The following is a 23,127-nucleotide window of genomic DNA, read 5'->3' on the forward strand; positions in this document are numbered from 1 at the left end:
GCATGAAAATTCCTCCCCGCCTACCATTCCCAGCCTCTTTGGAGTGAATGAAGGCTCTGTCCAAGGGCTCATTCTGTCATGAGCTAGTCATGGGTAAAGGGTTCCAAGGACTTTCCTACCTAGTGTCAGATTGGAGCCTGGGAGTGGCTGGGAGTGGAGGCATTGCTCAACTGATCTTTGGTGGAGGTGCTTTTGGCCTCATGGAAGGTGTAAGTCTCACTGTCATTTAAGGAACATGATATTAGCTTTTCTACTATCTTTAATAAAACTAACTATAATTTAAAAATCCGTTTACAATGCATTGCCAATAACACTTGCTGTGTCCAAAGGACCCAGACTTACCGTTTTTTTCAGGTATAGTTCATGATTCTTCCTTTCCAATTGCTTTTATTTATTTTATCATTCTTCTAGTTTCCTTTTGTTCAAAAAGTATGCATATAGTTCATACCACTTATAGCTCACTGATTTACATGTGACTTTAGTACTGAACCCCCACCTGTAGTTGTTCAAATGATTTAATAATGTAATTGTTGGCTGCTGTCAGGGAGGATGTCTGCTGGGTCAATGCAGAAAGTAACATTGCAGCCATGATTGAGGCTCATTGTGAGATTTTTGGTGGGGGGGACATTTAACTTAAATATTCTGTTTTTACCAAAAGATTGGTTTGCACAGATTATTCTTACTGATACTGGAGAAAAGTATGTAAAGAAAGAAATAGTGAGAGCCTGTGCCTAGATAACAGACAACAGGTATGCCTCCAAGAGTGCATTGGAAGTGGGTAGATCTCTTCAAGAGTCCAGTAGTGGGTTAAGAACAGTAGTAGAAGAGCCATAAAAACCAAATGTTGAAGACTCTTCAAAGTATGAATTTACAACAATCACAAAAAGACTTGGGATTTTAATTACTGCCTTTTGATTACCAATAAACAAAAATAATTCATTTTGAATATACTTTTATACCAGTGATTCTCAACATTGGCTACACATTGGAATTGGCTCAGCTACTTTTCAGAATATTGCTGCTGTGTCCTAGAAATCAGAGATTCTGACATAAAGGGTCTGAAGTAGTGCCTGGGAATTGGGATTTTAGATGCTCCCCAGGTGATTCTATTGTATAGCCAAGGTTATAAACCACTGAGCTATATATACCATGTCTTATGCCATGTGGCTGCAACCTGTAACAACAAATTACTGGCAGCAACATTTTTACACTTCTCACAGTGCTCCTGTCCTGACTCTCTAGCTGTCTTCCTCTTCACGTTTGACACTCTTAGAGTTGTTTCTGCATTTGCTGCCCCAGTCTCACCCAGGTATAACAGTAGGTTTTGCTTTCCCTGATTTTTACCTTACACATTTCCTCTTATTTTACTTGGCTTTTAAAATTGTAAAATTGGCCTGCATGGCTTGCACCCTTGCTTGGCTAGCCCCAGAGGTTGAGCCCAGTGGGTAATAATATTCCAATACAGGACAGCATGGAACAACTTGAAATGTGAAACCACTCAGGTTATCTATGTGGTCATATTTAAAATGAGTGAAATGGAAGAGGATCATGAAATGAGAAGAATCTCAGGGTAAAACAACAATGAAGATGCAACCCTTAATTGTACATGGCTGAGATTTTTGCTTCCTAAATTAATACCAAAGCAATACTTTATACTATTTGTGTTTTTTTAAACATATATAACTATGATTACATAAACCCTAAAGCCAAGTATTTGTGTTAATTTTGTCATATTTTCTTGGTTATTCATAGCCAATATTTTGAAATTATTTAAAAATCAAGTCCCAGGGTAAATATATTTTCATATTTCATTATTATTATGGACCAAGTAGACTCATATGATAACTTCTTTCAAAATTTTGGATCACAAAGTTGAAGAACAAGATGAAGCATCCAATACAAAATGGTGTCTCATCAAGGCCTGTTCTGTCTGGTTCTACCATATGGCATAATCGCAATTCTTTTAATATTTTAAAAATTAAAGTTAATAACAGGTTCATCGCACCACTAAGATGACAATTTCTTTGGTTCAGATATCAAGTCTGCAACTACTTTGATATCATTAACAGTGCTCCATTCAATCTGGACACAATAGCTGTCCAATAAAATCTTATAGTTTGAAAGTGCCTTAACTCTTGGGTTTCTCCTAGATTATTTATATTCTCCTCTCTCATCCTTTTTCAATCTCTTCTCCTTCCATGCTACTGTCATCTATTTGTTTATTTGTTTTTATTCTTTCTGCTTCAAAGGGAGAAGGGTGACTGATGTCCCTAAAATTTCAAATAGTAACCTCCTGAGACAGAGGTCCAGGTTCTTATCTTCTTCAATAAACTTTGTTGAGTTCCTCAAAATTATCTCCTTATGATCAGTGTTCTAAGTTTCTGGCTGCCTGCTTATGTTGCCCCAATTCATCATTAGAGAAGATGTATTATGTAGTAGATAAGATCAGTCATTTTCTCCAGCACAAAACCTGGAACCCTTTCAACTATTAATACAGCTGAGTGGATGTTATTTTGCTTTAATTAAACTATTTTAATCTTTCTATGCTATATGGGTTTATACTCACAAATTTCAGTAATTCCTAAGAATATGTAATAGCTACAATAGACATTAACATCAGTCTCGGGGTTACTCTCTGTGAACAACACCTGAAAAGAATTTGGTTTCTTCAAAGGATTGACCTCAACAGAGTCTGACATTTAAATATGAACAATATCTTATGTTGTCTATTTAGTTAGTCCAGAGTGAAGGCAGGCAAATTTCTTTTAGGATCTTTTCTGATATTTCTGCGACCTCTCCCTTTTTTGTGGTTTAGTTTTTCTTTTCTTCATTCAATAAACCACTATCCTCTGTTGACCCACATTTTCAACCTGGAAGACAGGCATCTATTTTTATTAAGAAGTTCAGTTTGGAACTTTATTATTGTCCTGCGTACTGTGCATCTTAAAGGAGGTACCTAAGAGAAGGCTTCCATAACTCAAAACAAGGAAACTCTTATAGAAGGAATGTGAGATAATGGGTTAAGTCCTTGTGCCTAGGAACCACTGCTCAAATAATATTGTCATTTTGCCCCTTGAGAAGGCAGAACCAGCCTGGCAGAGACTTGCCTGGGCTTCCTCTGGTTTGGAGAACACCTAGGCTGAGTGACAGCCACCTAGGTGTAGAATTATTATATTGCTTCTGGTTTCCACTGAAGCTTTGAAACTCCCTGGGGATGTTTTACACCTATTAATAAAAAGATAGGACAAAATTGAATAATGGTGTCTGTTTCCATAAAAAGGAAATAAGACTCAACGGACCTTGCTCCCAAAGTGCTTTCATAAATAACAAGAAATTAATGCCCGCCACTAATTTTCTAGTCTTTTTTTTTAAGACTAGAATCATATTTTCCAGTTAATAGTGACCTATTTTTGAGCAAGTTTCTCATCTTGTTCCAAACCTTTAGGGAGATAATTACTACACAATGGGTTCCCTATTTTTAGCAAACAGAGGAACCTGTCCATTGTGATCTTGAGCTTGCTGCATTGCATACATTTTATGTCTTATTTCTCCCCACTCCTTACACTTCCTCCTCAGCTGTGGCTGATTAGGTACCACATAGGTGATGACAATTTTATTCCTGGTTGTGTCAATAGTTTTACTTTATGTCTGGATTTCTACTGGAAGGTTCATCTGCAACCAGTGCTTTTACAAAAGTACACCCATTGGTCATAATGAGTTTAGGGTGCACATAGAGGCTGATAATGAATTTGAAAGAATTATAGAAAAAGCACCCTAAATGTAACATGGCCCAAATGTCTAGACCTGCAATGCCATTTTTGTATACAAAAATTAGCCTATTATCCTTAATTTAATAAGCAGAGAGTCTGTTTTATTGCATTTAACTTACACCTCTGAAAGCAAACTCATTTTTACTGTTCTAGCTTATGAATGATGAGCTTATTCTTTTAGGAGTGAGTGTAGGTGGAAAATAGATAGGGATTTTTTTTATAACATGAGTAGATAAAATACCTACTTCCTAGGGTGCATATTAGATCATAATGTAAATGCACAGATGATGGTAAATTGAGATGGTAGCAGTTTCTAGTAATGTAATTAAATAGGAACCCCCAAATTGAAAAGGTTATGGGACTCGAAATAACAATGGCTATGAAATAAAAGTATTATGTATTAGTTATCTGTTACTGTGTAATAATACTACTACAAACTCTAAAATTAACATGTTTATTATCTCACAGTTGCCATGGATTTTAGCAGTCTGGGAACAGTTTAGCTGAGTTCTGTGCTTCAGGGTTTCACAAAGATGCAATCAAGGTGTTGGCTGGGGCTGCAGTTTCATCTGAGACTCGCCCAGGGAAGGATCTGCTTTCAAGCTCACATGAATGTTGGCAGCATTCAATGCTTTGCAGGCTGCCAAACTGAGGGTCTCAGTTTCTTGTTGCTTGTTGGCGGAGGGCCACTCTGTGACCTCTCTCCATATGGCAACTCCCAACATGGCAACTTGCTTTGTCAAAGCCAAAAAGGGAGAGAAAATCTTTTCTCAAAATAGACATTACAATCTATGTAATATAATTGTGCACACACACACATGCACACACACACAATCATGTACATCCCAATAAAAAGCAAAATCAGGATGAACTTAGCAGCAAGGTAAATGAGATAACATATGTAAATTACTGCACATAGAAAGTGCTCAATAATTGTACTTAATGAAATAAAATCTTGTTATAGATGCATTTTTAATTATCACTTGGTGTATATTTGGCTTTACAGAACAAATGGATGAAGAATGGATTAAGTCAGTGGACTACAGATTTTCCTGACCCTAAGAACTTCCCTAGGTGCTTGTTAAACTACACATTTTTAGGTCCTACCCTTGGATATAATGATAAGTAGGTCTAATTGGAGTTGATGATTCTTATGATTAAACAACTTTATGAAAAATTGATTTGTGTTAGAAATTGTTAAACAAAGTAAACAGGTGAAATACTTAGAGTGTAAATAACCACAACTGTACATGATTATTATGTACGATGGATTGAGGATATAATTGGAAGTCCTAAACAGATATGTATGGCAGAATGTGAGGTGAATGGTGTAAAACTGTGCTACTTATTGGTTGATAAGAAGCTGAAGGGGAGAATGGCAGGGATTGGTGGTCTCCTAAATGAAAATTAGAATGATTCAGTTATAAGAAAAATCAGTTGAGGACAAAAGATTTAACAGAAGAAAGAAAGGGAAGCAAAATTGAAGGTTTTATATGTATAAAAATCAATTCTGATAACTTTATATTCTTAACAAAGGAAACGAAACATTGAGATTGTTTGAGATTAGACATGAGGAAAGAGGGTCTGAGAATATTGGCTCATGTGACAAGAAGGGAAAATCTAGGGGGTAGAAATGAACCAGTGAGTCCCAAATGGGGGCCTCCAATTTTGAATATCAAGAGTATTCTAACTAAAGAGGAAACTGAGGGTGCACTGCACTTAGATGCGTGTAAAGAACATGACTCAATTCTGGCAAAGATGTGAGATTGTAACCCACTTAAAATGTCAAGAAATGTTTTTATTACAAAAGTTTTATAATATGTTTTGAAATAGGGAGCGCAATGCCTATAATTTTGTTTTTTTTGCTCAAGATTTCTTTGAAGAGTCAGGGTCATCTCTGGTTTCATACGAATTTTAGGAATTTTTTTCTATTTCTGTGAAAAATGACATTGAAATTTTGATAGGAATTGTATCCAACTTGTAGATTGCTTTGGGTAGTATGGACATTTTAACAACGTTAATTCTTCCAATTCGTGAACAGGAAATATCTTTTCATTTATTTGTATCTTCTTCAATTTCCTTTACAGTGTTTTATGGTTTTTAGTATATAGATAGATCTCTCACTTCCTTGGTTAACTTTAATCCTAAGTATTTTATTTTTGATGTTATTGTAAATAGGATTGTTTTCTTATTTTTATTTTTTGGATAGTTCATTGTTAGTATATAGTAATGTTACTGATTTTTATATGTTGATTTTTTAACCTGTAACTTTACCGAATTTGTTTTTCAGTTTAACATTTTTTTGGTGGAATTTTTAGGGTTTCCTATATATAAGATTATGTTATCAGCAAGCAGAGACAGGCACGTTAATGGAATGAAAACAGACACATCAACCAAAGGAACAGGTTAGAAATCCCAGAAATAAACTCAAGTACTTACAATCAATTAATTTTTGACAAAGTTTCCATGAATACACAATGGGAAAAGGATAGACTTGTCAATAAATGATGCTGAGAAAGCAGGATATCTACCTGCAGAAGAATAAAATTGGACCCATATCTCATATGATATACCAAAATAAACTCAAAATGGATGAAAGACTTAAACATTAAGACCTGAAACTATAAAATTACTAGAATAAAATATAGGGAAGGCTGGGCATGGTGGCTCAACGTCTGTAATCCCAGCACTTCGAGAGGCCAAGGCAGGCACATCGCTTGAGACCAAGAGTTCACGACCAGACTGGTCAACATGGCAAAACACCATCTTTACTAAAAATACAAAATTTGGCTAGGCATGCTAGCACATGACTGTAATTCCAGCTCTACTCAGGAGGCTGAGGCAGGGGAATCACTTGAACCCAGGAGGTGGAGGTTGCAGTGAGCCAAGATTGCACCACTGCTCTCCAGCCTGGGTGACAGAGAGAGACTCTATCTCAAAAAAAAAAAAAAAAAAAAAGGAAAAAGAAAACAGAAACATAGCGGGAAAGCTCCATGACATTGATCTGAGCCATGGTGTTTTTAGACAGAACTCCAAAAGCACAGGCAACAAAAGGGAAAATAGAAATGGGATTGCATCAAACTAAAAAGCTTCTAGACAACAAAGGAAACAACAGGGTGAAGAGATACTCTCCCATGGATTGGGAGAAAGTATTTGCAAACCATACATCTGATAAGGAGCTAATATCAAAAATATATAGGGAACTCAAACAACTTAATAGCAAGAAAGTAAGAAACCCAGTTAAAAAAAAATGGCCAAACGGTCTGAACAGACCTTCTCAAGAGAAGAGTTATGAATGGCCAACACAAATATTTAAAAAATGGTCAGCATCTCTAATCATAAGGAAAAAGCAAATTAAAATCACCATGAAATATCACCTCATGCTTGTTAGAATGGCTGCTCTGAAAAAGACAAACGATAACAAGTGTTGGCAAACGTGGAGAAAAGAGAACGGTTGTACTCTGTTGGTGGGAATGTTAATTAGTATAGCCACTTTGAAAAACAGTATGGAGGCTCCTGAAAAAAATGAAAATTGAATTAATCTACGATCCAGCAATGACACTTCTGGTTATATATCCAAAGGAATTAAAATCAGTATGTCAAAGTCTATACTCCTTTGCTTATGCAGCATTATTCACAATCACCAAAATATGGAAGCAACACCCATTAATAGATGACTGGATGAAGAAAATGTGGTATATATTCACAATGAAATACTATTCAGCCTTACAAAAGGACATTCTGTCATTTGCAATAATATGGATAAAATTGGAGGACATTATGCTAAGTGAAATAAGGCAGGCACAGAAAGACAAATACTGTTTGATCTCACTTGTATGTGGAATCTAAAAATGTTGATCTCATAGACAAAGACAGTAGAAAGTTCATTACCATAGGCTGGGGCTGGGGTGTGGGGAAAAGAGAGACAGAGAGAAAGGTAAAATATTGATCGAAGTGTACGAAGTTTCAGTTAGATTGGAGGAACAAATTCTAGCCATCTATTTCACTGCTTTCTGACTATGGTTAATAATAATGTATCGTATATTTCAAAATCACTGAAAGAATAGATTTTTAACATTCTCATCACAAAAAATAAGTTGGTGATGTGATATATATGTTATTTAGCTTGATTTAATCTTTCTGTAATATCTACATCAAAACCTCACATCAAAACCTCACATTGTACCCCATAAATATACACAATTTTTGTCAAAGTAAATCTTTAAAAATGTTGAGAAATGAACAGAAAAGTCCACAAGTCTTTCAATTCAAGATGAAGTTGAATGCTTTATAATATTTTACTATAATCCTATTGTCTGAAAAGATATATTTTATCAAATTTGAAAATAAGAAAAATACAGCCTCATGGCTTCTCTTAGAGGCCTTTCTTTCTTTCTTTTGTATACTGCACATGGCAGGTTAACAGGGCTGAGCTGTTTTGATTAACTATCCAAATGTTTAATCAATACAGCAATAGCAAGATGCATTCTGGCTGTGAAAGACCTTGGAAAGGTCCCACTTGCCTTATTCTCCACCCCCAAGTGGGACATCAATGAACTATTACATGGTCCCTGCATATCAATGCAGTAGGGCTTAGACAAATACAATGTTAATGGATAATTGTGGGTCACCTTGTCAAAATATGTTAAATGCCCCTTGAGTACAGATTTTTTCTCCCTATTAAAAATGACAGTAAACTGCGACCTTGTTGATATCATACATGCTTTCAGGAAGCAAATATTATTATTCAGTCTATAACAGGTTTATTGATTTATGGGTCAAAAAATTCATTATGACTAAATTATAAAACACACTTTCTGTGTTGATACAACCCACGGTAATTGTGTGACAAAGTGCTGAACAGTCTTACTTGGTTTAGGCAAAATACCTTTATGAACATTCATTCAGAAAACACACATAGAGGCAGATTCTAGCAGAATGATTCATAAGCAAGGCCTGTGTCCCTGTGTGTCTGGGATATCGACATAGCACGGAGTCAGGGAAAGTTCACTCAGTGACCAAGGTCCTTGGATTCTGGCCAAGAATATGCCATCTGTCAGGATGGTGGTACGTGCAGGAAGCCTGAGCCTTGGACTCTTGCCTCCCACTAGATCTATTCACAACGCTGTGAACACCCACACGGATCCTCCACTGTTTCTGGTGCTGCTGAAGGACAGAGGATTGCTTGTCATCTGGTGCCATGAGTCACAAGGAGACGAATTGTGGCACTTGGTACTTCTAGATTCCAAGTGCTGCTTCGGCAGCATGACACACAGAATGGAATGGGTTAGATTGGCAGTCATGTTTGAGGTTTTCTTTTTTCTTTTTCTTAAACATTTCTTAAGAGGCTGGTAAAATGAAGATTCGATGGCCAAGAATGTAGATTATGCAGAGAATGTCAGAATTTATTTGTCATTTTATCATTTGTTACTACTAAGCCTAAGATAATGCTAGGTCGAAACTGAAAATGAGATAAAAATGACATAATTGGCCAAGTTTTTTCTTTCACTACGAAACCCATTTTTTTCCCTTCTGAGAAAGAATGCAAAAATATTTAAAACCATAGGTTGTGTGCTAAGAGATGCATGAATATAGAAAGCATTATGCTACTTTAATGGGTCATGGAAAGAAAATGTGTCGTACAAGTATAACACACACATTCAGAATGTGTAATAAAGGGTAGTGTCATCTTTAAAAATGAAAGAAAACAGCATAAATAACTAAAATGGGAACCCTCTTAACATGTCAGTGATTTTATTAGAGGAATAGTTTCACTTTGTATACCCATCTTCAATTTACCTCGGGGCAGTCGAGTATAAAGTAACAGTTTACACATTATAATGAAATAGAATAAGCATCTCAATTTAAAAATTCACTATGTGGGGGAATTTATTCTATCAGAGAACCAATATAAGGTACACCACTCTTTGGTACATGTAATTTGAAGGTATAGATGTGTAAGAACACATACATGCAGTTTTTACAGTGTAGGAATTAAATGACATTCCATTTGAGGGCTTAATTCTATTTCATTGCAATATACCAGTCTTCATGTACTTCTGGTTGCTCATCTGGCCCTTTGAGAAGTAGAAAGAGACACCTGAAATACTCCTCCTATGAGCACAAACCATGCAATGGCTGCCAGATTATCCTCTAGGTATTATGACTAGAAGATGTTTAGAGTTGGAAGAAGCCCTAGAAATCATCAAATTGAAATTTCTTAGTTTCTTGATAAGAACAATGAGGTGCACAGATGTTAAGTGGGACAAGGCCACGCAGCAAGGTACTGGTAGAAACAGGATAGATGAAAACTCAAGATTTTTCCTGATGCTTTCCACTAAACTGTGCTGCCTCCTTCAAAAATAGATCAGCCTTTCCTTACACTAAAACATTTCATGTTCTCTGGAAATGGAAGATTATTGCTGTTGCCATGCTACTTCTCTTGCTTTATGTTTTGCCTTTGCTATATTAGCTAACATTTACTGAGAAATTACTATCTACCAGGCATTCTTCTAAGCATTTTATAGGTACTAATTTATTTAATCTTCACACAAGGCTATTATCCCTTTATAGATGGGAAGCTATTTTTTTCATTTACCTCTATATGTCCTCTTTCTCCTCCTTTTTTTTTTTTTTTTCATAGAAGGGATTACCAAGGCTAAGACATTCCAAAAACTGCCCAAGGTCACCAGCTGGTAAGGGGTAGCCCTGACATTCTAACCAAGCTTCTTGGCTTCAGAGACTATTCTTTTCATTACTAAGTAGATGGAATTTCTTTTTTCCTCTAGTACATGGAGTTTCTCCTGAGCTTGATTCCAGTCTTCCTTAGCACCATCACTCACAAACAACAAGAAAGATATCCTAAATACCCTGGTTCATCATTACACATTGTGTGCATGTATTAGACCATCACATGTTCCCCAAATATATGTACAATCCTTATGTATATTAAAAAAAAAAAAAGGAAGAAGAAAGAGAAAACACTAACAGTTGCAGCTAGCTCTCTATCACCCAGTCCGAGTGGTGGCGCTTTGTTGCATAATGTTCTTTCTTAGAAGATTCCTGGCCTGTGCTGCCCTAACTGCTGCAGCTAGAAGCTATGTTTTGATGCAAGATGTGTTATATATTAGTAATTTGTTTTTTGCCTATACACTGTTCAAAACTCATGTACTTTTTGAACAGACCTTAATGTAGCTGACGATATTTAAACCTGTCACTATTTTGGAACCAATATCAAGTATTCCAAAGTAATGGTGGTAATGTAGAAGCATCTTTATAATTTTTGTAATTTTAATTCTTGTAAATAAATATCGGCAGGTTGATATGCTTAAATGTAATAAGTTGTCAGGCTAATTATATCATTTAAAGTTTTATTAAGACCAATATTTAACTCTTCCTATTGACAATCATTATATTCTATATAGTTGAATTGGGCTTAAAATGATTAGGTTGAGTCACTTAAGAAACCAGCTCTTTGGTGAAAAACCTGCTTATAGCAGTGATATGAGAGGAAATTCCAGATAGAAGAAAATAAACTATTTTTTCAGAGATGAGTAAGTGTTCTTCACATTTTTTAATGAATAAGATGAGATAGTGTTCTCCCTTGCAAAATCATCACTCTTTGTGGCTTTGTATGTTATTTTATCTATTTCATTTATTTTTTTCCTGGAATCTCTATAAGGAAGTTCAATTTTTGTGTGCGCATTATTCTTTTTGCTGTTCATGACTTAATTTAGTCAGGAAATTATAATATGAACCCCCCAAATTTTAATGTCTGAATTTACAGATTAAATAATTTTGCTTCTTTAAATTATTTGAAGCTTGTACAGAGCTTCTTATTGACAAAGTGCTTGACAATTATATCATCAAAATAAAATATTTCTCACTAATTTCATTACTTTTAAATATTGGTCAAATAATAAAATAATATTTATAATATATTAAAATTTAAATTGTTTATACCCATGAAAACCTAGACAGAGAAGGCCACATGAGTCAAATTGTATAATATTCAATATTAGTTTATTGGACAAGCAAATATATATACAATTTCTTTTCTTTTTTTCAGGGATGGATCTCACTATGTTGCCAAGGCTGGCTCGAGAACTCCTGGGCTCAACCAATCCTCCTGCCTCAGCCTCCCAAATAGCTGGGACTACAGGTGTGTGCTGCCACTCTCCCCTTTTTATTGGAAGAGAGTTCATAGAGGACTCAGCACCTGTTTAGTATATATTTCTAGGTTTGGTTACAATTTGTTAAGAAAAGTAGATTTGCAAACTCACTACTTTTGAAATATTAAAAATACATGCCATGAATTTCTACTTCAGCACAGATTTGGACAACCAACTTATGTATGGAAAGAAAATTTACTGAATTTAGTGCTAGGCATAGATGACAATTTCTACTTGAAAAAAAACCCTTAAAACTTTTCCTGCTGTACTGTTCAATTATTAATATATTTAATGCACAGATGCAGTTCACAATGTGGACTGATGTGAACTTGTGTTGCATTGGCTTTATAAATTAGGACAGTTGATTTTACTTATCCTCCTGATTTGCCCAGATATGATCTCTATAAAAAATCACAGAAATTTTTGTAAAATAATCTTGCAGTTCTTGTTTTTGCTCTTTTTCTTATTTTTTTCTCAACAAAAAATTATTTCTGATGTTCTGTTTTCACTTAAATGAAAACATTCTATGGAAGAAGTACAAAGAAGTAATGCTTTGAAATGACAGTCCCTGAATTTTCAAGAAAGCCAGATTCTTCCACATCCATAGTCTTCCTTTGTCCTGTTAATAATCCTCATGATGAGAGGAAAGTTACTGCCTAGTGTTTTATGACTGGGAGAATGGAGTAACAAGAATCTAAGTGGTCAGCAGTAGAGATTGTCAAGAATACAGGCTCTCAGGTTTTGGTGTCTGTGCTCAATCAGCCAAACTTTGCCCTTTTCTAGAAAAGACCCAAGTGGTGAAGTCACTAATTTTGTCATTGTTATTATGTACTGGAGAAAATTAAATGATCCACCTCTTTATCATATACTGAACTTTCATGATAAGTAACACATGTGGAGTAACCAAGGCTTAGCCAACTAGGGATTAATGTTAGAAAATGAATTTTGCTTTCTCTATACTTGTTTAGAAATAGCAAAAGTTCTGTAAGGGGATGGCTAGGGGCCAATGGGAGAGGTGAGGGACCTTAATCACAGTATTTGTTTGGTCCCCATCAAAGTTCCTGGGTGCCATGGAAAAGTGTTTTTCTTTTCTGGACCCTTTACTTCATCTGCAAAATGGTGAGGCAGTTAAACTCTCTGGCTTGCTTTTATCTTACAGGCATTCAGTGAGGTATATAAACTGCAATATTTCTTAAAAGTTGTATAGGTTTTGCTGAGCTGAATTCTTTCATGTTCTTCTTCATCCTACATGTGTAACTATTCCATGTTATCAGTCCCCACGATGAAAGATAATGGTGAGTTACTTGGTGAGGTTTTCATTGTTTTCATCAGAAAAATAATTTGGGCTGGAGCTGTGGAGAATAAGTGTTGTGTTTTTAACATGGACAAAAAAGATCATGGGATATGATTTCCTGTGCAAAGACCGTTTTTCCAGCAATACATCATACCTCTTTTCTCCTGTGTGCGCAAAAGGACCTTCCTTCATTATGTGTTAGAAGGTGCATAACTCCAAAAGAGATGGAGTAAGATGAAAAAGAGCTATTCTGAACTCTACTGATTAAAATAAATGTGCTCATAAAAAAGGCAGGAGAGTAAATTACTACATCCCCAGAACAGCGGTAACTTATATACCAACAAGTTATTTTCGAGTTGCCAGAGGAAATAATCTGCTATCAACAAGGGGTAATTGCCTGAGCAAACTCATCTTTACATCTCATGCACGCTGTCACCTTGTATAAAAAAGGAGAAATGCGCTACATATCAATTCAGAAAAGATTTTCTAAAATATTTTTTATGAAGATTTCTTCCTTCTCCTAGGCAACTAAAAAGAGAGAACATGAATACAGTTCAGAACACATCTAATCTTGCTCCTGCCTTATCACTGAGCAGCATCGGAACACACCACAGATTGGATTCCACACCTCAGAGGCCTAGGGGCAAGATGAGAAGGGATCTATTTAGATGGGTATAGAAATTCCAATCAGATTTACCTACGACTGCCACAGGTGAGACAGGCCAGCTACAAAACCCTCCAGGATACATATTGCTATCATTAGCAAGAAATATCAATGCGATGTGTATATTCAGTTTTACAGAGAATAACAAAGGCAGAAAAACAGAGGCAGGAAAAAGGAGGGAAAGGGTGTTAAGCAGGACAGAGAGAAAGGAGGTCTCTTTTTGGGAGTAGCATTTTGGTTTTGCATGAGGAAAGAGCAAGTTTGTTGTTTTAAAAATCAGATGTATCTTATTTTAAAAACACAATTAGTGTACTTTAATTCTGCTTTCAGTACATTTTATTGAACTCAGGAAGTATAATTTTAATATCTGGGATATGGTATGTCTGTTAAAATTGCGAAGGACTGGGTGAGTCATTAGGGTGATAGGATGAGTGTGTCTGAGTTGGAGAGAAACCAGAAACTCTGAAGACAATTGGCCCACAGCTTTTTTAATTTAATTTTTAATTTTTTTATTTTTTATTTGGCAAAGTGCACATTTTGTTGAAAAGATGCATTGAGAGGCCTGGGCTAATGGTCTGTCACTACGGTGATTTTTACTCACTCCAGAAAATTATCTGGATATGGAACTTTAGTATGTGCATCTATCTGCACATGCACCGGGACCTACATTTGATTAACTGAAGCCGTGTCATATGACATACTACTGTAAAGACTTATGTTGTATTTGTAAAGGAAATATTTGTTTTCTCTTTAAATTCTCAGATGTGTATTGGAAAAAACAAAGTATTAACATGCTTAGCATTCTATAAAATTTTAATAATATTTTTCAATAAATACAAATCTGTTTTAATTTTTTTCCTCACTAGGGACCACTCCAAGTCCATATACACTTTGTTATAATGTTTTATGGTGTTATTTCCCAGGATAGGTTGTATGACTAAGTAACTGACATTCAAAGAATCAATGTGGATAGAATTTTTGTTTTTTTGTATGTCTTTAAAAGCACATGATGTTTCTTTTTTGTATGCTAAAAAATGTAGCATTTGACATTTTGGCTATCCAGTCATTAAGATCTTTCCTTGCCTTCTTGGATAATGCTATTGGATTCTATTTTCTGGCTTTATGACTATGTCTTCTCTATTTCAGTCAGTTTTCTTCCTTCTCCTGTCTTGCAGATGTCGTGTCCCCTTACCTCCCCATGTAACCCTAGATCTTTCCCTCCGGTAGTAATTCAGTGTATTCCCACAGTTCCAATGATCACTTCTACATGATGACATTTAGTCTTCATTGCCAGCACCAATAACCCTCCAGAGCTACAGCCTCTATTACTAATAAGACTGGTTTTTGGACAAGTCACTTAACTTCTTTGTGCCTTGGTTCCCTTCCTCAGTATAAACCTTAAGGTTGTAGTGGAGATTCAGTGCATTGATATAGGTAAGGCACTTAGGATATAGCCTTCAATAAGCTGTAGACATTATTACTATAGTTATTTATGAACATGTGACATTTTCTTCACTAGATTGTATGTTCCTTGAGGGAATCCTATCAATAATGATTTTTACATTGGTGCACCTCCCAAAGAGTCTAGTATAACATCTAGCACAGCAACTTTCACATATTATGTGCTTAATAAACATCTGTTGAATTAAAGAATTAAATTGTATACTTCAAATTATTACCTAAGATTTTTGTGCTTCCACACAATGACTTCAGATAGCCAGAATGTAGTGAGAAAAGCAACCTTTTCAGGCTTTACTCTCACTTCTCCTTAAGCAAAATTTAACCCACCCAATTTAGAATGTTTTCTATCAATTCCCATTCTGACTATTCAATAACGGATGTCTCTCTAGAGTAAGTCTTTTTTAAACAACAGTATTTAAAGAAAATAATTTTTTAAAGCACATTGAAGTGGCAGGATTTATTGCTTTGAAAAGTTTGTTGTGTTTTTAATTTTTTTACCCCTAAAGTGAATAGAAAAAATATGAAGAGTTTCTGTTTGAAATACTCAAGATACCAAATCAATGATCCAGTTAGGAAATTTGTGGGAATATGATTTTGGTGTGAAAGCCTCAAAATTCGGATAGTGTATTGTATGTTCTTACATAAAACTTAGGTTTTAATCATGAATTCCTCAAGGTCTCTGTTCCGTGGTCTGAATTGCTTTTGCCATTAAATGAGGGATACCTTAAACAGCATTTAGGTCTAGTAAAAACAGAAAAAAAAATGTGTTTTATGACAAAAAACCCAGGAAGTAAGACAATCTGATATCTCTGGCAGCTGAGCACTTGCCTTAATTCTGGATTGGGGCCCTTTGCTTTCATGTATTTAATTTTTTTTCTTTCATGTTTCTCTAGATATCTAAACCTCTAAGGAATTTTTACACAAATTATTTTCTTCCTTCCTCCTCATTCCCAAGAAAAAGATCCTTGGGAGCATCCTTAAGAGTTAAGCCAATCACGATTCCAGTCCTCATTAAAGGACACAAAGTAAACAAAATGTCGGAGACGGAAGTTAAAACAGAGGCGTCTCTGAAGGCCTGGGGCTGCTGCCATATTTAACATGCTATAAATGTTCTAAAAGTAAACAATGAAATCACCAGGTTTAGAGATGATATTAAACTCCTCAGGGTTCTAACAGACCCAACTGATGAGAGAACAAGCTACAGTGTAGTGTACGCAACTGAGTGGCAAATGAGATTGACTGGGGGCAAGAGTGAGGAACAAAAGAACCCCAAATATCTTCGTATGTGTAGCTGAGCCCCTAAGTCCATTTTTGGAAAACGAAAGCTCTGTGAACTATTTTTTCCTGAATACTTTCACTTAGCATTGATATAATTCCATCTTGGAAATCAACAGAATATGAACTGGCCTACACAAATAAAATTGGAAACAGAATAGAAAACAGCATTTTGGCCTTTTATAAAAAAATGTTGCAGCTGGGTGCAGTGGGTCATATCTGTACTCCCAGCACTTTGAGAGGCCGAGGCAGGAGGATTGCTCGAGCTCAGGAGTTCAAGACCAGCCTGGGCAGCATAATGAAATCCTGTCTCTACAAAAAAATACAGAAGTTATCTGGGTGTGGTTGTATGTGCCTGTGGTCCTAGCTACTCAGGAAGCTGAAGTGGGAGGATCACCTGAGCCTGGAGAGATGCAGAGAGCAGAAGTGAGCTGTAATTGTACCACTGCACTGCAGCCTGGGTGACAGAGAGAGACTCTCTCTCTCTCTCTCCTCCCCCACCCCCCGCCACCCCCCCCACACACAAACATTGCTTCCACACTGATAAAACCACATCATCTTCCTGTAAGCAATTTTTTAATTTGATAAATGCTTTACTGCTTATTGTCCAAAGAACTTTTTATGTAAATTAAAATATATTTTGTTATACAACTATTTAATATCTTTATATTATATTAAAATATTAATTATATAAATTATGTTACAAATGCATCAAAATAATATTTGTATGTTAGGTACTACTATAATCTCCATTTTACAGATGAGAAAATGGAGGTATAGAGAAGTTGAGAAAAACTTGAGATAGAAGATCCAGATAAATCATGGCTACTATAACTGAGATGGTGAAGGAGTGTCCAAATCTTTACAGACTGAAATATGTAGTACTCCCTATTGAAAGGGCAAACTTTGAAAGAATATGATGAAAGAATATAAAAGAATATGATGAAAATTAAAGCCGGTGGTCTTCCAAGCTATCCTCAGCACTGTGCTAGGATTCTTGGAGGTATCTTGGGGGCCAGAAGAGCCCCCAAGAGTCATTGTTGCTTGATTATCTAAGTTATATGTTGGGCTCTGCCCAGAAAGTTTCCATTTGAGGAAATTCTCTGTTAAAAAGTTTGAATGCCATTAGTGTAGATCAGATTTTTCTGTGTGTATTCAACCACACTCATGAACAACTTCCAAAATGCATCTGTTGTCTTGTTTTGTATGGGTACACAGTTTGTGACATAGAACTAGACAATCAGGCACGTTTAAGGATACGATGATTGTGTGTATTCACCAAATCCCCTATTTTTTTTTTTTTTTTTTTGGTAACTAGTCTAGGCTACAATTGTACCATGTGATATCTGGATAGTCCAAGAAATGGTATACATTAAATGCAGAAATAAGTGTAATTGGAGCTCCTATTTATTAGATAAATGCAGTCACCTTAGCTGACTGCTAAAGAGTGTTAATGTAATGATAAGGCTGTCATTTATTACGTAATATTAATGTGAGTGATAGTAGAGGCACACTCTTCAGAAAACAAAGACAAAGTGAAACTGGGTGATACGCAGTAGCCAACAGGCAATCTTCCTTTCTGTGAATATGCTCAGGATTTAAAGATGAGCTCAAACAGTGTATTTGTGGATCAGCTCAGCTCCACATATTTAAAAAATAAAGCAAAACCTAAAGATAGATGATAGAAACCTAGTGGAAAAAAGGAATGCCACTGCTCCCCTTATGCTACCCAGTTTCAGATGTTTTCTCATCTTCAGTATAAAATAAAAAATATGATAAGAAATTGTTGTTCATAGTGGCTCCATTTGATAATTAAGCCATTTAAAAATAAACATTTGAAAAGAAGCTGAAGTAGGGGCTTTATCTCTCATAGGCAATAAGGCAGACTCACCCATACAGACAAGCATTTAATTGAAAATACTTTTTAATTACTGTGAATTATCTATTTCTTTCTTTACAGAAATACCTTCAGGAAAGGCAGTTGAACTAAATTTTCATCTTTATTTTGCTGAGGCAATCTATTCCTGCCTTGCTGTAAAGCTAAGGAAAGACTCTCTGGATGTATTAAAATATTTTCAGAAATGTATTTTTACAATTGAAACAAAACAACTTTCTCTTAAAAAAAGAAATGCTTGCTTATATTTACTTGTGAGAAAGCTGTGAAGAAGTTGATCAATGTATAGTTAAAATATTATCTTATATGAATAAAATTTGAGCAAATTTATAATTTCTGTTTTCTATAAGTTATAGATTTCAGATAATCCTTCATTTTAATCTTTGTTTTTCTTTTCAGGAAAAACAATGCCTGTCTTTGTCTGACTCAAAAAGCATGCTGGTAATTTGCATATGAGATATATTTTATTAAGATGTTTTTATATTTGAAAGCTATATCATCTCGGTATTGTCTAAGAAATACAGTTCATGATTTATGGACTTTTGTCTCTTGTGTGTGTGTTAATCAGTCTTAAAATGGTAGAAACATGCTGTCCTGCTAACTACAAACTGGGGAACAGCATTTCCCACAATCCTGAAAAAGTTTAACCTAAATCCAGATCTAGATATCAGAAAAATATAGCGTGAGATTCTATGCCTTATGACTGCTGTGGTTTGGGGGAGAAACCTGAGCAATTAATTCTGCACTAATTCCCTCAAGACTCTATCCCCTTGGGGGGATAATATGAATACAGTTTTACTTATCTGAAATAGGTTGTGCTTATATTCCTGAAAATTGTCCCATTTCTTGGATCCATTTAAAATTTTTCTGTTGGCATAGCAACAGATTAAAAGATCTACCACAGTTTTAAACACTTGCTTCATCTTTAAGAAAACAAAGTATATATTTATTTTACATTTAATTGCATCCTTTCTGTCTTCTTCTATCATCAGCCTATGCATGTGAGACTAACTTTTTCTCTCATTCCGCTAAGACATTCAACCCTAAAGTACATGTTTGTAATTCAAAAATACCATGCTAAAACATTTTTCTTACATTCATTTTTAATAATAAATTGTTACACTGAGGTAGTTCTAGGTCACATTTTTATTGTAAAATGTTTATATGTAAATCACTGAATACTTTTAGTATCAGACCTGTCATTGATTTTTACTTAAAGTACTGGATTTGAAAGCTTCTTTAAAAATATTTCCTAAGTATTCTTTCAAATACATTCTCCTCTTCTCTGATAAATGATGTGTATACAATTCTTGGGGTGTAAATAAAGGTTTTTGGGAAAGGATCAAGAATATAATTCCTAAATAGCTTAGTATATTTTTTCACTTTGTCTTAATAAATCAGAATTGGAAAGTAACATGAATTCAGTAAAGCATACCTCTTTCAGATCTAATCTGTAAAGCCAGGGAAATACCAATCCCTGTTCACAAAGTGCATAGGATCTGTTGAGGGCAGTGATTCTGATTCTCGAACATTGGAAACATCTGAAATTTAAAAATTTCCCTGCTCTCTCCCCATGTCTCCCTCCAAACCTGTTTTAATTATTTTAATGTGGGGCCTTTTCAGGTAAATGCTAATGTGCCCCCAGGGTTGAAAACCAGTAGTGTAAGGCAAGAGCATCAACATAGGCCAACCATCTACAGATCCCATCTCACTCTGCTTCCTACCATCCCTGGGAGTAGATGGCTAAGGACAACTGGAGGACAGGTTGTCGAAAATGAAAAGGTAAAAGCACTAAGAGATCAAAATGTTGAGTCGTTTATTGTTTATTGATGTTATTTTTAAAATGGGATGCCTAGATTGGATCTGCAGTGTATATAAAGTAAGGGAGTTATTACTTCTCTTGTTCTGGCTAGATAACTCTCTTCTTCAAGTCTGTGGCTGTGTTCAGCTTTCCACACCTACATAAAAATGTTTTTGGCTTATTCCCAATTGTTGCCAACTTTCCAAAAAGTAATAAAGTGAAATAAAAAAAGTATAACAAAATAAAATTAGCAACAGTTAAACTGGTTTCTCCCATTTTGAACTTGTAGAATTAAGAATTTTAAATTACAATATTCCTTATTCACTTTTATATAATTTCATCATTCTTATTCTGTCATCTAAGTTCTATCACCCAAAAATACTCACTTTGTCTACCTGCCTTGTGTAACATGCATGATCTCCAAAACAGAGATGATTCTTTAGAAAGCCAAACGTGTGGATTATTTTTCTGGATGACATATCCAAATATGATGCTGTCATAGCTCACTGCAACCTCAAACTCTTGGGCTCAAGTGATCTTCCTGCCTCAGCCTCCTGAGTAGCTAGGACTGCAGGTGTGTGCCACCATGACTGGCTGTGCCTTTTTTAAAGATGGGGTCTTGCTATGTTGCCAGGCTCTTCTTGAACTCCTTGCCTGAAGCCATCCTTCCACCTTGGCCTCCCAAAGTGCTGGGATTATAGGTCTAAGCCACTGTGCCTGGCCTTATTATTCATTCTTATTTAGGAAAATAAGAGATGTCATCTGGTTCAGACTAATTTCTTGTAGCCAGGAAATGGCACAATGAGTGCCCTACAGCAGTGGTTTCCAAGCTTTTTGACACCAGAGACCGGTTTCGTGGAAGACAATTTTTCCACAGATGGGGGTTGGGGGGATGATTTTGGGATGATTCACATGCATTATGTTTATTGTGCACTTTATTTCTATTATTATTACATTGTAATATGTAATAAAATGATTATATAACTCACCATGATGTAGAATCAGTGGGAGCCCTGAGCTTGTTTTCCCACAACTGGATGGTCCCATGTGGGGGTAATGGGAGATAGTGACAGATCATCAGGTATTAGATTATCATAAGGAGTGTACAACCCAGCTGTCTTGCATGCACAGTTCACAATAGGATTCATACTCCTATGAGAATCTAATGCTGCAGCTGATCTGATAGGAGGTGGAGCTCAGGCCATAATGGGGGTGATGGGGAGGGGCTGTAAATGCAGATAAAGCTTCTCTTGCTCACCTCCTGTTGTGTGGCCTGGTTCCTAACAGGCCACAGACTGGTAGTGGTCCAGGGCCTGGGGACTGGGGATCCTGCCCTGCAGAACAGATAATGTAATACACTAAACTCCCCAAACTTCATTAGTATACAGCATGAAAACATTTATGACCTGAACTAAGGTGGTAAACTCCCCAAAACTTCTTCAAGTTCCCAGACTTCCCAAAACTTGAGAAGTTTTGGGAAGCTTACAGCCTTAGTTTGGGTCTAGGTTTTGTTGGCTAGAGATTTAAAAATTACATCTAATTTTTGTCTTTTTGACTCAAGGTAAAAGAGAAAGGATATTAGATTTTTCTTCTTTCTTCATATGCTGATTAAAGATTTGGCTTCCACCTCTACCCCTATTGCTCTCCTTTCCCCATTATTTTGTATGCCCCTCATAAATTTGCCATTTGTGAGGAAATATCAAAATTTAAATATGACACCTTATTAAGCACTGCAGAATTAAGTTTTGGTGAGCTCCAAAATCGCAGTATCATTATTACTGCTAAAGACAAAACTGGGGAGTAAGGTTTAAGATTTCTTTGCTGTTGTTTTTGTCTTTGGAATATATACCACGAAGGATGTGCAGAATACAGGTTGCATATCCCTAATAAAAAAATCTGAAATTTGAAATGCTCCGAAATCTGAAACTTTTGGAGCACCAATGTGACACCACAGTAGAAATTTTTACACCTGATCTCATGTGATGAGTCACAGTCAAAACTTAGTTTCATACAAAAATTATTTAAAATGTTGTATAAAATTATCTTCAGACTATGTGTATAAGGTGTATGAAACATAAATGAATTTTGTGCTAAGACGTGGGTCCCATTTTCAAGATAGCTCATGATGTCTAGGCAAATATTCCAAAATCTGAGAAAATCCAAAATCTGAAACGCTGGTCCCAAGCATTTTAGATAAGGGTTACTCAACTTGTACTTTATTGAAAAAATTTGAAATAAGCCTTCCCTCTAGATGATTGCATTACCAATTTAATGCACACTTAGGTTCATTTGTCTCATTTTTTTTCAGCTTTAGAGTTTGCTTTTTTTTCTTTTTGAATTATTCTTCCAATCAATAAAATATTAACATGGTTTTAAAGTCAAAGTTTTATTTGAAGACATAATCAGAGAAGTCTCACTTATATTCCTACTTCCTCTACTCTTCCCCACCTTCATTTCATAGATGTTTCTTTTTCCAAAAATAAGTATGCACATTTGTATCAATCAATCAATCTATCTATCCATCCATCTATCTATATCTATGGTTTCCCCCTTCTTCTCTTATATGAAATGTAGCATACTGTACACACCATGTTGCACCTTGCCTTTTCATGTAATAATATCCTTAAGATTAGTCAATATCAGTATGTAGAGATCTTTCTCATCCTTTTCACAGCTGCATTAGGTGGATGTACCAGAGTTTGTTCACATAGTCTACTACTTGTAGACATTTGGATTCTTTTTAGTCTTATGTTATTACAAAATATGACAGTCAATACTGGTGTGAAATGTCATTTTT

At 35.6% G+C, this 23,127-nt stretch overlaps 2 long non-coding RNA genes across 4 annotated transcripts in view; one reads left to right on the forward strand and one right to left on the reverse strand.

Annotated features, from left to right (window-relative positions):
* The window catches only part of LOC129143942 (uncharacterized), a 169,102-nt gene that overhangs the window by 132,891 nt on the left and 13,084 nt on the right, over window positions 1-23,127 (forward strand). Inside the window, exon 5 of the long non-coding RNA XR_008547902.2 lies at window positions 11,839-11,931. This is a non-coding gene — a long non-coding RNA (uncharacterized LOC129143942). The remainder of the gene's footprint in view (window positions 1-11,838; window positions 11,932-23,127) is intronic.
* LOC104006368 (uncharacterized) overlaps window positions 1-23,127 on the reverse strand; it is a 129,035-nt gene that overhangs the window by 4,177 nt on the left and 101,731 nt on the right. The gene's annotated exons all lie outside the window — the stretch shown is intronic.

Source organism: Pan troglodytes, chromosome 4 (genome assembly GCF_028858775.2).
Source record: "Pan troglodytes isolate AG18354 chromosome 4, NHGRI_mPanTro3-v2.0_pri, whole genome shotgun sequence".
NCBI classification, from domain to species: Eukaryota; Metazoa; Chordata; class Mammalia; order Primates; family Hominidae; genus Pan; species Pan troglodytes.